Source organism: Nomascus leucogenys, chromosome X (genome assembly GCF_006542625.1).
Source record: "Nomascus leucogenys isolate Asia chromosome X, Asia_NLE_v1, whole genome shotgun sequence".
Lineage (NCBI taxonomy): Eukaryota > Metazoa > Chordata > Mammalia > Primates > Hylobatidae > Nomascus > Nomascus leucogenys.
In genome coordinates, this window is record NC_044406.1 from 60,059,262 (window position 1) to 60,075,722 (window position 16,461).

A 16,461-nucleotide genomic window follows, 5' to 3' on the forward strand; every position below is an offset into this window, starting at 1 on the left:
ATAAACAAACTGATTCCAAAATGAGCAAAGAATTTGAATAGACCTTCCTTAAAAGAAATAAATAGCCCGTGAGCACATGAAAAGATATTCAACATTGTCACATGGAAAATGCAAATCAAAACCACAATGAGATACCACGTCACACCCATTAGAATGGCTACATATCAAAAATAAATAAATAAGGAAAATTCAAAGTGTTGGTGAGGATGTGGAAAAACTGGAACCTTTGTGCACTGTTGGTGGCAATGTGAAATGGTAAAGCCACTATGCAACACAGTATGGTGGTTCCTAAAAAACTAAAAATAGAATTACTATATAACCCAGCAATTCTACTTTCTCGACATATACTTAAACCCATTTATGCTGGCAGTTGCAATTTTTTTGAATTTTTGCAATCAGACCTTGATGATGACCTTGAGTAGTAAGATATAAATAACTCCTACATGCTTAGCATTCCAATAATGGAACACTAGGCATAAATGGGTTAAAGAAGTAAAAGCAGCTTCTTGAAGGGATATTTGTATATCCATGTTTACAGCAGTATTGTTCATAGCGGACAAAAGGTAGAAGCAGCCCTAGTGTCTATCCACAGAAGAATGAATGAACAATACATATTGTTTTTATATATATACATATATATATATGCATACATACATACACAGACACACACAGTGGAATATTATTCGGCCTTTAAAATGAAGGAAATTCTAAAACATTCTACAACATGGATGAATCTAGAGGATATTACACCAAGTGAAATAAGCCAGTCACGCAAAGACAAATACAGTTTGATTTCATTTACATGAGGCACTTAGAGTAGTCAAACACATAGAGATAGGAAATAGAATGTTGGTTTCCAGGAACTAGGGAGAGAGGAGGATGGAAACTTGTTAATTGTTGTACAGAGTTTCAGTTTTCCAAAATTAAAAGAGCTCTGCATATTTGTTGCAAAATAATGTGAATACAATGAACACTAATGAACAATAAACTTAAAAATAGTTAAGATGGTAAATTTTGTCATGTATATTTTACCACAATTAAATATAAAAGTAACAAAAATACTCCCTAAATGGGGGCTTGATTTAACCCTATATGAAATTTTAAGAATATACAGTCACAGCCAGATAATCTGGTCAGTTGCTCTATTATTCTTGCATTATTATAAAGAAATACCTGAGACTGTGTAATTTATTTTTTAAAAAAAAAAAAGAGGTTTAATTGGCTCATGGTTCCGCAGGCTATACAGGAAGCATGGTGCTAACATCCGCTCGGTTTCTGGGGAGGCCTCAGGAAGCTTACATCATGGTAGAAGATGAAGGGGTAGTTGACACTTCATGTGGCCAGAATGGGAGGAAGAGAGAGAGTGCAGAGGTGCTACACACTTTTAACAACCAGATGTCCCAAGAACTCACTCACTATCACTGGAACAGGACCAAGCAGATGAGGCTAAACCATTCATGAGAAATTCACCCCCATGATCTAATCATCTCCTACTAGGCCCCACCTCCAACATTGGAGATTACGATTCAACATGAGATTTGGGCAGGGACACAGATACAAACCATATCAGTTGCTCATAGAATAGACCTATATTTTATAGAGGAATGTTATGCCAATTGACTGGCAGTGTATATGTTATTTTGCATTATCTCAATTAGAAAAGTTTGGAGATTTTAACATTAATACTTATATTTGGGAGAATTTTATTGATCTCTGATATATCCATGTCAAAATACTACACACTATATTAGGTAGGTTTTGTTTTCCTATAGCAGCATTTTTATTCCTTTGCCTAGTCTGTGAACATGGAGAATTGACAGAGACAGACAAATATACATTTAAAAATTTCCAATCATATCAACCCTTTAATTTATTTTTTAAACTAGCTCTTTGTTGAAGAGCTCAAAATTCAAATTGTGCAAAGGGTTTTATAAGGTGAAATGTATACCTCCCCAAACGTATGGCCAGTTATCAACACTATAAACTGAATTAAACACTCCATTCCAAATGAGCTGAAATTCTACTTTTATCATATGTTAAATTGCCACATATATTTGAATCTACTTTTGTGGTTTGAGACGTAATCTCTCTCTACCACCTGGGCTGGAGTGCAGTGGCATGACCTTGGATCACTGCAAGCTCCGCCTCCTGGGTTCAAGCAATTCTTGTGCCTCAGCCTCCCTAGTAGCTGAGATTACAGGTGTGCACCACCACATCCAGTTAATTTTTGTACTTTTAGTACAGACAGAGTTTCACCATGTTGATCAGGCTGGTCTCAAACTCCTGACCTCAGGTGATCCACCCACCTTGGCCTCTCAAAGTGCTGGGATTACAGGTGTGAGCCACTGCACCCAGCCCGGGTCTACTTTTGAATTCACTATCCTGTTCTCACTGTCTAAGCATGTACAAATTACAAATTGTTTTTGTCAATTGCAACTTTCTTATATATCTTACTTCTAGGTATGGTTCTTCTATTTCAAATATTTCCTGACTCTCGGCTCAAGGTGATACATACATATAAACATCAGAAAGCAGATTGTTTAGTTCCAAACAAATTAATTTCCAGATATTTTTCATCGTGACTGCATTATATTTATACAGTAAGAAACTGACATATTTACCACACTGGATATCCCAATTCAAAAAGTGGCTCTGTGTTTGTATATATTCAAGCCTTCTCTCTAGTTCCCTTTTAGCATTCCAAGCTTTTCTCCATATAGATGTTACACATTTCCTGCTCAGTTTAGACCTAGATATTTTATGTTTGGTTAATTTCTTCAAAGGGAATTTTTCTTCCATTTTATTATACAACTTATTGTTGTATATAGGAAAGAAATTTCAATCAACTATCTCACTAAATTCTCCTTCTCAGGAATTTTTTAAGTGAAGCTCTTGATTTTTCTAACAAGTATAGTCTCTCTAACATATAGATATTGCCTCCTCCTTTCCAATTTTTATGATTCTACCTTAGTTCTATGTTTCATTGATTAGTCCTTACAGAACATTATTCTCTGAGAGAGGCAATAATAATGTATATCCTTGTCCAGTTCTCTGACACTGCCGAGAATATAAAACATTTATATTATGAAAAAGATTCTCTCCTTGAGCAAACTTGAGTCAGATTCCTCTGAATTCTCTTTCTGATTAGGTCCCAACCTTGGGTCCTGTCTTTGGCCCATGTAGTCTGGTTTCAGTAACAATCCTGCTGAGTCAGTTTAGTGAAAATCTCCTACTCTAGGTATCTGATCACTGTATCTGGCTCTGAGCAAGTATCCTATCAAGTCAGTTTAGTCACAATCTCTCCTTACTCCTGGTGTTTCCTCTTAGCATTTCTCCATCCACTGCTTCCCACTGTCTTAGTACATTTTCTGCTGCTATAACAATACCACAGACTGGGTAATTTATGAACCAGTTTATTGGCTCATGATTTTGGAGGCTAAGAAATCCAAGAGCATGATATTGTCATCTGGTGAGGGCCTTTATGTTCATCATCCCATGACAGTTGGGCAAGTTGGTGGTCAAGACACAGTGAAAATTAGGCCAGACTTCTTGTTTTATCAGGACCCCAGTCCCACAGTAAACCCATTCTCATGAAAATAGAGCCCTCATGACTTAATCACCTCTTAAAGGCTCCACCTCTTGAAAACATTATAGTGGCAGATAGCCTTCAGTTTGGGAGGGGATATTCAAGCCATAACACCCATCCTGCTCCTTGGATATAAATTTCCTTGTATTGGGAGTTGAGCTCAATCTCTCTTCCTACTATAAAACCCCAATGCAGTAGTCTCTGTTGAAAAAATGCCTACCTTACTATCTCCAAGTATCATGGATAATTCTTTCTTTATCAATTATGATCTAAATTTTCTAAAATAGTTTGTGTGTATACTCATAGGAATATACTTAGAATAAAGGCCACCAAGTTAAAAAATAAGTATTCCTGGTGAGTAGGATTTGGGGTGAATTTTCACTACCCTTTCTGAACACATTTTAAGGTTTAAAATTTTTTAGGATGAGCAGGTATCTTTTTATTAAAATCATTATTTTTAATATTGTTTCTGAAACATATTCAGCATTAAAAAGATTATATTTAATGACAAGATAAAAATACTTTCAATAAGAATGATATGGCTACTAAGTTGTGTGAATGTGCAAACTTACTAAGTTGGTTCAACTTAATTACTTAATAAATGGAGATGTTAGGTACATCTCTTGGACTACAGATACCCTGGCAAATTACTTAGACTGAAATTAAGTGTGCCATGAACATACAGTTTGTGAAGCTCATCTAAGACTGAAGAATAACCACCGGAGGCTAAAGAGAACCGGAACCAAAGGCAGGCATACAGTTTACCACCCACATTAATATGACGTTCCTATTTAATACTTTGCATTAACTTCAACTACTATTCCAGGAAATTTCTTACAGTAAGAGGAAGTTGTGAATAGCTTTGTTTCAGAAACTTCCTGGAAATCAATTTTTTTGGACAATGCTTATCAAGCAGTCCTCATCTGAGTAAACAGCCACTTCTCAGAACATCTCTCAAATGGGTTTATCGAATGACTGATACTCTTCAAAGTTTTACATAAAAACTATTGAAAAAAATATATCACAAACTTTGATATAATTTTGACATAAAATTATATCATGAAGTTTGTCCAATCTCAATCATTCAGGCCCCAACAATGAAAGACCTGCCACAAATCAGACTCCAAAAACCTTATAAATATGAATCCCTCCACATCTGATTTTCCCCTTCTGAAAGGTTATTAAGATAATATTGTAATGGTAGTGGCCTTCCTTAGCGGTGTAAGTAACAAGCCTGAATTTGTTTGATCAGAAGACTATTTTGGTGGCCTGTTCGAATCATTATTTGACAAGATACAAATTCCCTGTTTAAAATCCCTCTGCTGTTTCTCATTGCTATTATACTAAGGAATAAAATCCTTCACATGACTGATAAGGTCCTGCAAAATCTGGAACCAGATTAAGATTGCCAGATAAAATTCAGAATTTCCAGTTAAATATGAATTGCTTATAAAAAATGGCTATTTTTTTCTTAGTGTAAGTGTGTCCTAAATCTGTTTATCTGAATTTGAATTTTAACTGAGCATTCTGTATTTCGTTTTTTACCTGCTAAATTTGGCAACCCTAGGCCGGGCATGGTGGCTCACGCCTGTAATCCAAGCACTTTAAGAGGCCGAGGCAGGTGGATCACTTGAGGTCAGGACTTTGAGACCAGCCTGGCCAACATGGTGAAACACTGTCTCTACTAAAAATTTTTAAAAAATTAGCCGGGCATGGTGCCAGGTGCCCATAATCCCAGCTACTTGGGAGGCTGAGGCAGGAGAATTGCTTGAACCTGGGAGGCAGAGGTTGCAGTGAGCTAAGATTGCGCCACTGCACTCCAGCCTGGGCAACAGAGCGAGACTCCATCACTAAATAAATACATAATAAATAAATTTGGCAACCCTATTCCATCTTTATTTTAGGGTCACTTTCCACTTACATCTAAATCCTGAGGTCAAGTCCATGGTGTTCACAAATCCTATGTCTAGAACTCTGGCCAGAGGCTGGATGGCCAAAGCCATTAAAGCAAGTATTTTGTCTCTGCAGAAGGCAAATTAACTATCAAACTCAACAGTTGGCTTGAAAGTGGTAGGATGTCCCAGACCACTGGTGGGTACATATGGACGTAGAATAATGGCTACACCTTAGGTACCAGAGTGAGGAACAGACTGGAAGTGTACAAATAATTATAATTTGATAAAATCTTGGGACTGACATAGAAGCTCTGTAGTTTATTTTTTGGTTTTTTTTGTTTTGTTTTGTTTTGTTTTTCCTATGATGGTAGTTTCTCCACTAGAGGGTAGTTGAAACAACCAATATCCACTGAGGGGGTCCTACCCAGAGGTAGGGGTCCTACCCATGTTCCTCTCAGGAACATGCATGGTCCTTGGATAATGAACTGCTGGGGAATAGAGGCCTCTCAGGACAGGAAGACTCTGAAGCGTAAGAGGATAACAAGAGAGAGACAGAGAGAAAGAGAGAGGGGAAGGGAGGAAGGGAGGGAAGGAGGGAGAAGAAAGACGCATAAGAAACAAAGAAGTGGAACTACAAGATCTTCCTTTGGCCTTTTCAGAAATCTAAGAGGTATAGGTTGTTAACGTCTAAAATGTACCCAGAGATAAGAGCACCAAGCTGAGGCTGTGAAAAGATAATGAACTGGCCTAGGGAACTCCATGGAAATACTGAAGTTATTGAAAACAGAGGGTCTGGCCGGGCGCAGTGGCTCACGCCTGTAATCCCAGCACTTTGGGAGGCCAAGATGGGCGGATCACTCGAGGTTAGGAGTTCCAGACCAGCCTGGCCAGCATGGTAAAACCCTGTTTTTACCAAAAAATACAAAAATTATCCAGGCCTGGTGGCGGCTGCCTGTATTCCCAGCTACTTTGGAGGTTGAGGCACAAGGATCGCTTGAACCCGGGAGTCAGAGGTTGCAGTGAGCCAAGATTGTGTTACTGCATTCCAGCCTGGGCAACAGAGTGAGACTCTGTCAAAAGATAAAAAGAAAAAAAAAAACAGAGGCTCTGCCCAAGAAGCTCTGCCACCCCTGCTTTTTACATATCCATTCAGGTAACTTGCTGACAACAGTATCTGTTCCAAATTTCAGACATTTCCAGGAATTTCAGAGGGACATGGAAAATACAAAGGCCCATAATAACACTCCATTAAACTAAACATTCTGGAAATTCTGGATAGGATTGTCAACCAAGGTTAAGAAATTCTACTCAAGATCCTGAAGTGTGAAGCTGAACAGATACATCGAGAAGTAACTACATTAACAGCAAGAAATCTACAATAATATAAATTACACTAAGTACATAACTGGTAGAGAAGAGGAGGTGATTAACTGTTTTGAGTAAGATGAGGTTTGTCTTCAGAAGATACAATACTATGGGAGGTCATAATATGCCACCCCAAAATACAAAGAATTGTTGACCTGAAGAAAATTAAGAAGCAGCAGCTACAGGAAAGCTCTCTGCCCTCCCTCTATTTGCCTAAAAGCAGAACATAGATTTACAAAGACAAAGGTATCCCAAGCCAACACCCCTTTCTACCAGGAAGAACAAAGGTTAAAAAGATTAACCACTAAAGACAACTTTAGACACTTATTGGCCTGGAGATGGTAGCAGAGGAATTTATATAAACAAGCCTTACTAACTAGCTGCCATCTCTCATTTATTTGGCTTCCCAGATGCTGCTGCCACTAGAGAGTCAAAGTCCTTTTACTTTGTCTTGTCACATCTTTAAAAAAAATACAATTAAAAAATTACTATTCTTTGTTGAAGGTGATCTATAACCTGAAATTTAAAGCTACCTCTTTGAGAATTAGTCATTTCCTGGGTATCCCCCATGTATGTATGAAATATACATATTAATAAGCTTGTTTTCTCTTACTAATCTTGTCTTTTGTTACAAGGGTATGTTCTGACTAAGAACTTGCGAGAGTTGAAGAAAAATTGTTTTTTACTCTACAACACCTAAACGGAAAGTTGACTGATAAGCAGCAATTTACAAGGTGTTCAAATATAAAGGCATAACAAATATAACCTGACTCTAGACTGTGAATTTTTTTCTTTCTGAAATGGCAATTTCTCCACTAGAGGGAGACCACAGCATGCTTTAAAAAGCAATGAGTCAGATGGGGGAGGGATAGCATTAGGAGATATACCTAATGCTAAATGACGAGTTAATGGGTGCAGCACACCAACATGGCACATGGATACATATGTAACAAACCTGCACGTTGTGCACATGTACCCTAAAACTTAAAGTATAATAATAACAAAAAATAAAAAAATAAAAGGCAATGAGTCAAAAAGAGGAATGGGGCCGGGCGCTGTGGCTCACGCCTGTAATCCCAGCACTCTGGGAGGCCGAGGCTGGCAGATCACCTGAGGTAAAGAGTTCGAGACCAGCCTGGCCAACATGGTGAAACCCTGTCTCTACTGAAAATACAAAAATTAGCCAGGTGTGGTGGCACGTGCTTGTAATCCCAGCTACTTGGGAGGCTGAGGCAGGAGAATCGCTTGAACCCAGCAGGCAGAGGCTGTGGTGAGCCAAGATCATGTCACTGCACTCCGGCCTGGGTGACAGAGCGAGACTCTGTCTCAAAAAAAAAAAAAAAAAGGAAGGGGTGGGAAGATGGAGCAACACTGTATTCAGGTACAAATGTTTTTGTTTTGTTTTGTTTTGTTTTGAGAGAGTCGCACTCTTGTTGCCCAGGCTGGAGTGCAATGGCATGATCTCGGCTCACTGCAACCTCCGCCTCCCAGGTTCAAGCGATTCTCCTGCCTCAGCCTCCAGAGTAGCTGGGATTACAGGTGTCCACCACCATGCCTGGCTAATTTTGTATTTTTAGTAGAGATGGGATTTCACCATGTTGGCCAGGCTGGTCTTGAACTCCTGACCTCAAGTGATCCGCCCGTCTCAGTCTCCCAAAGTGCTGGGATTACTGGCTTGAGCCACCATGCCCATGAACGGTTTTAAAGCTGGATGTGATCATCTGGTCAACAAAGGAAGCACTGAGGAAAAGATGAAGGCAACAAGAAGAAGAAATAAAACATGCCCTGCAACAGAGAAAAGAAGCTACAATTTCCCTTTGCCCATTATCATCTACACAGTTTAAATGAAGAATCACCTCTGACTAGGATGTAGAAATCTTTGAGAAATATGGCTTCCCATGGGAAAATCCTACTGATTTGCTGCTTATTATCATTATTTGCAAATATTAATTACATGTCAGTTCAGGTAACTTGGTGGTCCTAATACTATCTGCAGAGATTAACAAAAGCTATATTTTGTGAAACTACATACGACAGAAACTCTGTGCAGTAGCATAACAAAATACAACCATGTATGGAATGGTTCATGTTTTTGAGAAAAACAAACATTCTCTACGAAGAGACATGCATCACGAAAAGTATTCATTAATTCCACAAATATTTCCCATGTGTCAGCCACTGTGCTGAATACCAGATTCTTAGAGATCCAGGCGTCTAGTGAAGAAACATGGACAGAGAAATGCCAGAGCATGTACTACCTACCTGGGAATTTTGTAAATGCGGTTTTCCCAGATGACAGCTACATTTGATATAGGGAAGACTAGTCTTTCATTTATGATCACCTTGTCTGGCTACATGTATCTAGAAGGGTTCCAATGTATGCTCATGGAAAAGATTTTATGAAAGCGGGTTGCTAGTCATAGTATAAGCATGTCAGAATAGGAGGCAAAGGAGATATGTGAAGAATAAGAGAAAAAAGAGAAAGGGAGGTAAGCAGTAGCCCTAAACACTAGCTTATGCATTGAATAAATGTTGTGTGAATCAATGAATGAGAGAGAGAGAGCTGTAAGACAAGGCTAAAGAAAAGGAGAAAGGGGATCATGAGGCAAGGCAGAAGATAAACAATAAGACCTGGAAAAAATTGAAAGCCAATGGAGTTCAAGCAGATGAAATAAGGTATACATTACACATCAGGAAAAGGAAAACAGTTACAGTCTCCCAAAGTTAATATATTCTCCTTATGTGCTTTACATTAAGATGGTGAAAGATCTTGGTTTAAGAAATAGGCTGCTTTTTTCCAAGGGGAAGACTATGGTTTCTCTTTTCCAGTTTCCTATACTGCTTCATGTCCTTATGCTGCCAGTGAGGATCAACAGAATCCCGAATCTGGGATATTCCAGAGTTTATTTTGGGAGAAAAATGTATGACTGTATCTATGAACTATAGCTGCTGCTAGACGCTAAGTTGCAGGACGCCAGTGATTTCTGTCCCCATTCTTCACTGTTCCATCCCTACCACTTGATACAGTATCTGGTACTTAGGAGGTACTCAAGAATATTATGTTGAATGAATGAAAAGAATGAACACTGCAGGACATAAGAGATGCTCAGGGCATAGTTCATCTGCCTAACCTGGCTCAAAATGGGGGCTCTGGGGATCCTAGTATTACCAACAGAAATCAAGAGGGTAAATTGGTTGCTCTGGGTCCACAGTCCATTTCAGGCAGATCACCTGAAACTGGCTCTGGGATACAGCATGTTTGACAATATTACGGTTAAAAAAAAAAAAAAAAGCTAGTGGCAAAAAGAAGTGCCATAGGAAAAAAAGTGAACAGACTGAGTACAGAACAAGTTTCTCCAGAGAAAAGTGTAAATGATACTCTGGCTGGCAAAGAGCTGAGACATCTTGGAAAACATGATATCTTAGTCATTTCAGGCTACTATAACAAATTACCAGAGACTGAGTGGCTTATAAACAACAGAAATTTATTTGTCACAGTTCTAGAAGCTGAAAGTCTAAGATAAGGGTGCCAGCATGGTTGGGTTCTGATGAGGGCCCTTTTCCAGGTTACATCTTCATATGGTGTAAAGAGAGTAAGCTAGCCCTCTGGCATCTTCTTATAAGGGTATTTATCCCATTCATAAAGGCCCTATCCTTATGATCTTATTCAACCCAAATTACTCCACAAAGGCCCCACTTCCAATACCAATACCAATACTGGGGAGTCACTTTCAACATATAAATGGGGGAGAAGTACAAACATTCACTCCCTAACAGATGTCATAGCCAATGAAAGGAATTTATTTCTGCTCCTTTTGAGGAAGTAAGTGAGAACGTCACAGTGAGTCATAGGTCAATAAGATAACCACTACCTAAAGGTCTTACCACGGATTCCAAAAAGGAAGAATCAAGAATGACCTCGGGGTCCACTTAACAGCATCAGAGGCAGTGTCCTAAAACTCTGAATGGAATAGTGTATGTAGTAGGCAGATTTCTGGTTCCCAAAGGTGTCCACATCCTAATACCAGGAACCTGGGAATATGTTAAGTCACATGCCAATAGAGAATTAAGGTTACAGATAGGTTTAAGGTCACTAATCAGATGACCTTGAGATAGGAAGATTATTCTGATGATCTGGGTGGAATGAATGTAATCACAAGGGTCCTTTAAAGCAGAAGAGGAAGGCAGAAGAGAAAGAACCAGAATGATGGCAGCATGAGAGGGACGCTGCCTGGTGTTGTTAAAGTGGACCATGAGACAAGGAAAGTTCTAGAAGCTGAAAAGGGAACAGACTGTCTTCTCCAAAAAAAAAAAAGTAGCCTTGCTGACACCTTGATTTTAGCTCCAGAAGAATGATTTTAGGCTTCTGACCTCCAGAACTATAAGAGAATAAATTCGTATTGGTTTTTTGTTTGTTTGTTTGTTTGTTTGAGGTGGAGTCTCGCTCTGTCGCCCAGGCTGGAGTGCAGTGGCGCGATCTCAGCTCACTGCAAGCTCCACCTCCCGGGTTCACGCTATTCTCCTGCCTCAGCCTCCAGAGTAGCTGGACTACAGGCGCCCACCACTACACCCGGCTAATTTTTTGTATTTTTAGTAGAGATGGGGTTTCACCATGTTAGCCAGGATGGTCTCGATCTCCTGACCTCGTGATCCGCCCGCCTCGGCCTCCCAAAGTGCGGGGATTACAGGCATGAGCCACCGTGCCCGGCCAAATTTGTATTGTTTTAAGCCATTAAATTTGTGATAATTTATTACAGCAGCACTAGGAAACTAATACAAACAATCCCCTGGATCCTCATTTATGGTGACATAGCTGAAAGACTCTCCCTAAGTCAGAAACTCTGCAGCAGGAAGCAGGTGGGATAACAGCATTGCTAGACTCATATGTCAACAACTGAAATTATTTTTGCTAAGTTAAAATACCTTTAAGAGAAAAATTCCTGTCCTACTGTTTACATACTTACAAGAATGCTAGGAAATGGCATTACGTCAGGTGAGAACCAAAGATGAATTTGCTATCAATTATTCAGATATTGAGAAAGTAATAGAAAAGGAACAAATATTCATATCACAAACTTTATTTCTAAAAGTTTTTGAACTCAGTTTCATAGTCAAATGCAAATGGGAAATAATTTGGAAAAGGTAACAGTAAATATCCATTGATAAATTACTTCAAACTCTAGTGGTACTATTTCAAAGCAAGCATGACTTGAGAATAATCAATGTATTTAAAGTAGTAAGTATAGTAATGACTAATGTATTGAACCTATATAAAATTTATTTATGACATACATGTATACATATACACACATATACAAGGATCTGGCTTTATGAATAAAGTATCTTGATATGTATGGAAAGCTAAAGATCACATAATACGACAGTATCAGAAAAACGGTTAACATACACAGTTGCTTTAAAGATTAACACGTAGAGTTCAAGTTCTGCAACTGCTGAAGTGGAGTGTGGTATGTTTTTGTTTTATTTGCTAGGGGACTCTGAATTTCTCATTCAAACAAAGAGGTCACATAACTTGAAAGTATTTCTGATTAATGTATTTATTATCTATTTGCCCAAATATATGTGAATTTAATGCTAAAGTTAAGTCTCCAGATGCTGAATAATTCACATTAATTATGAAAATGGAAAAATGACTATATGCATATTCCTACTCTATTATCTGCCTATATATATTAGGTATTCCACTTAGTTTCTGAGAAGTCCACGTATCTTATTCTAATGCCATAATGATGAAATGAGAAATTTAAATATCTAAACAGGAAATGAAAATAACATAAATAACATCTTACAAGTGACTTGTTACTTCACTCGCTACAGCAGGTCCTCTTCTGTTTAGATCCATAGGCCTCTGGCATGGTAAGGGTGTTTATGGCTGCCAACCAGGCTCAACTCTATCAAGAGCCCCTGCTGATACAACCAGTCTCATTGTTGTCCATGAGCCATCTCACCCATCTGCTCCATTGTGAAATACTTAAGAGTCTCTGGAGCACAACATGATTATTAAGACTAAAATGACAATGGGGGGCATTTTCATTAATAAGATAGTTATAGCTTGATAAAGGAAAGAGAAACAGAACTCTTTTTCATGATTTAAAGTTTTTTTTTATTATTATATATATATTTTTTATACTTTAAGTTCTAGGGTACATGTGCACAACATGCAGGTTTGTTACATATGTATACATGTGCCATGTTGGTGTGCTGCACCCATTAACTCATCATTTACATTAGGTATATCTCCTAATGCTATCCCTCCCCCCTCCCCCACCCCACAACAGGCCCGGGTGTGTGATGTTCCCCTTCTGAAACAGAACTCTTACACGAGGTTCCAAGTTGTCCCTGAGATAATCAGATTGGCTTCTCTGTGCCAAGCTGGCTTACAATGGATCCAGCACCAGTGAAGATTCTAATCCTCACATAAAACCTATTAACATAAAGCATCATACAAAAATCTGGTGTAGGCAAGGAATGTGACCAACCAACCAACAGCGTGATTGAAAATAACTATTGATTATGAATGTGTTGGCTTTGACTTTATACTCTGTGTTATATTTTATTTCCCAAAAAGACAAACTTTTGTGTAGTAAACAATAGAAGAAAGCCCACAGTTACAAGTTATAGGAGATGTCATAGGGTTGTTTAGGTTAAAACAAATAACAAGAAGTATCCTTTTGAATAGCACAGAGCATGAGACATAAGAAAAAAAAAAGAGGGAGAGATGGTACATAACCAAAAGGCAATGGATGTTCACTCTCCAGGATAAATCATGATGGGTCCACATGCAGCCAAGGCAACAAGCCCCTAGTGGTATGAGACTAGATCAGGAAAGGGTGAAAAGAAGCAAGACAGCTTTGAGGATCCCAGTGAGACATGCCAGAGGACATCACATGAAAGAAACTTAGAAGGAAGGTCTCCCCACATAACTAGACATTGAAAGGTAACTGAGAGACAGTTTCCCAGTAGAACGTAAGCCCCACAAAAGTGGAAAACACAGGGAATATGTTCACTTTTCAATCCACTGCCCTAAACACAATGCTTGATGCTTCGGTAGGCACACAAATATTTGCTCAATGAATAAAATGAATGAGGATCATCACCACATCTGGAGTTTCATACATTTGGGGCAAGGATCGGGGTTGCCACTTTCATATACAAATAAGGAAGTTAACAGTTTTATATTGTATCTGTCAATATTTATATCTAGAACTTCCTGGTCTATATTTTAGACATTCCTATGAGAGTTAATATTTGGAGGATGGTTTTGAATAAATGAAATACACCAACTCTACCACTTTCCTTAATACTTGAATCAAATCGTACTGCCATGTGTGATTTGAAGGAGCCACTTCAGTCCTATTAAAGCCCATAAGAGAATCAGTGGGATGCCTGGCATGGCATTTTTTAGCTTATTATACAACAGATATAAGAATGTAGTGATACTGGAAACAGAATTTTCAATAGTTATCTGAATAAATATCTGAGTTCAATAATTTTTCAGAGATTCAATATGCTGGACCATGCTGTCAGCTGACTTACATATGAAAAACTGTCCTTAGCTAATGAGATGGGTTGCCAATTGACCAGGAATAAGCAATCCAAAATTTTAAAGGTCAAGAATGTAAGGTGATTAATGAAAACAGATGCTGAGGTACTAATGACATAATCTGGAATTCAAAAACCACACCTGCTATGACTGAGTGCTGTAACATCCTCAAATGTGAGTAGGGTTGGTTGTCAGACCTGCAGGCTTGTGAGAGATTAGCTATGCATCACAGTAAGGAGCAAAAAGTATGTACTTTATCCAAACTGCAGTTTTCCACACTCAATTTGTTCTCTGACACTGTGAAAACTCAGCTTACAAGATGCTTCACTGCCACCCATGAAAGGAAGAAGGGTAGGTTTGCAGGGAGAGAAATGCAGGTAGATACCTGTGAACCATCTACATAGAGACAGCTTGTGCAGAGACTCCAATATTGATTCCCTCAGCCTTTAGGGCTTCTAGCCTCAGTGATGTCCACTTACCTGAGCATGCTATATAAAGATGATCATTCTGATATGTGCCATGACCTTAATATGACTGAGAAGCACAGGTGCAGTGGACAAGTGAATATTTGCATTTAGAACTCATCAGATGATGTCTGGAACAGAGATTTTGTGAGTTGTCAGCATAGAGGTGCTAGTAAAAAGCATAAAGAGACAATACCACTGCCAGCCATGGTGGACTAACTGGTATCAGACTTGCCTTCCTGCTGTAACAACTAGAAAACTGGACAGTATATAGGAAACTCCTGCATGTAGTTATTGAGCAATGGACAACACAGGACTATGACTCTGAGAAGAGGGATACAAACAAGATAACTGCTACCTTCTCCACAGCTTGCTTCTTAAAAGCACTTTTTAGATTGCAGCAGATGGAGTGGGAACTCAAGCTGAGCATGGAAGTCTTGCTCAGCTGAAGAGATAAGGATCAAAGTTTAGGAAGGCTGAAGCAGCTATAATTAGCAAAGCACAGTACCAGAGAAGAGTGAGCTATGTAGAAAAAGAGCTCAACAACCTTACCTGGGGGTGGATACTTTATATCTGGCCCAACAAAGCTTAAAAAGAAGACTCAAGTAAATCAAATTGATCCACAAATAACTGCCCACAAAACAAAATTCAGTCCTCTTTAAAAGAAATCAACAAAATCAAGACATTCAGTAAGCCACAATATCCAGCAACTAATAAAGATTACAAGAAATGTTTTTTTAAGAAACAAAAATGTGAGCCATAACCAGAATAAAAAAAATCAATCAATAGAAAAACATATTTTAAAAAAGAAGTAAACCAAGAACACAGATAGAACTGTAGAAAACACTCAGTCAAGCTGTAAAAAACAGAAAGACAAAGGTTCAGCAAGTTATTGAAAAGGAATCCTATAAGATGTTAGAAGAGGTCAGGCATTGTGGCTCATGCCTGTAATACCAGCATTTTAGGAGGCAAGGGCAAGAGGATGATTGAAGGCCAGAAGTTCAAGACCAACCTAGGCAATATAGTGAGACCCCATCACTACAAAAAAAATTAAAAATCAGCCTGGTGTAGTGACACACGCCTATAGTCCCAGCTACTCAGGAGGCTCAGGTTGAGGCCGCAGTGAGCCATGATGCCACTGCACTCCAGCCTAGGCGACAGAGCTAGACCCTGTCTCAAAAAAAAAAAAAAAAAAAAAAAAAGATGTGAGAAGAATCAGAAGAGTGCTGATGTGTTATGGAAGTCATGAAGTCATGTAAGGAGAAAGTTTCAAAAAAGAGAAAGTGGTCAATGAGGAGATCAAGTAAGACAGAAACTCAAAAGTATTCACTGGATTTGGTAAGAAGATACCGACTAAGCCTGGCCACGCAGTTCCAGCTGAGATGTAGGGGAAGAAGTTGGATTGCTGAGGGTTTCTGCAGTGAATGGAATATGAGGAAGGAGAGATAACAGCCATTTTCAAGGTATGATTGACTCTGCCCAGGGTGGGCAAGTATGTGTATGTTTTACTTTAGAAAATACTTTTTTCAACTATTCTACCACATTTTAGCAGTGTCTCCTTTCTCTTTCAGTCACATTTCTTTGTAA

The 16,461-nt window shown here is 38.7% G+C and overlaps 1 protein-coding gene across 1 annotated transcript in view; it reads right to left on the minus strand.

Annotated features, from left to right (window-relative positions):
• OPHN1 (oligophrenin 1) overlaps positions 1-16,461 on the minus strand; it is a 385,933-nt gene that overhangs the window by 131,426 nt on the left and 238,046 nt on the right. The window lies entirely within an intron of this gene.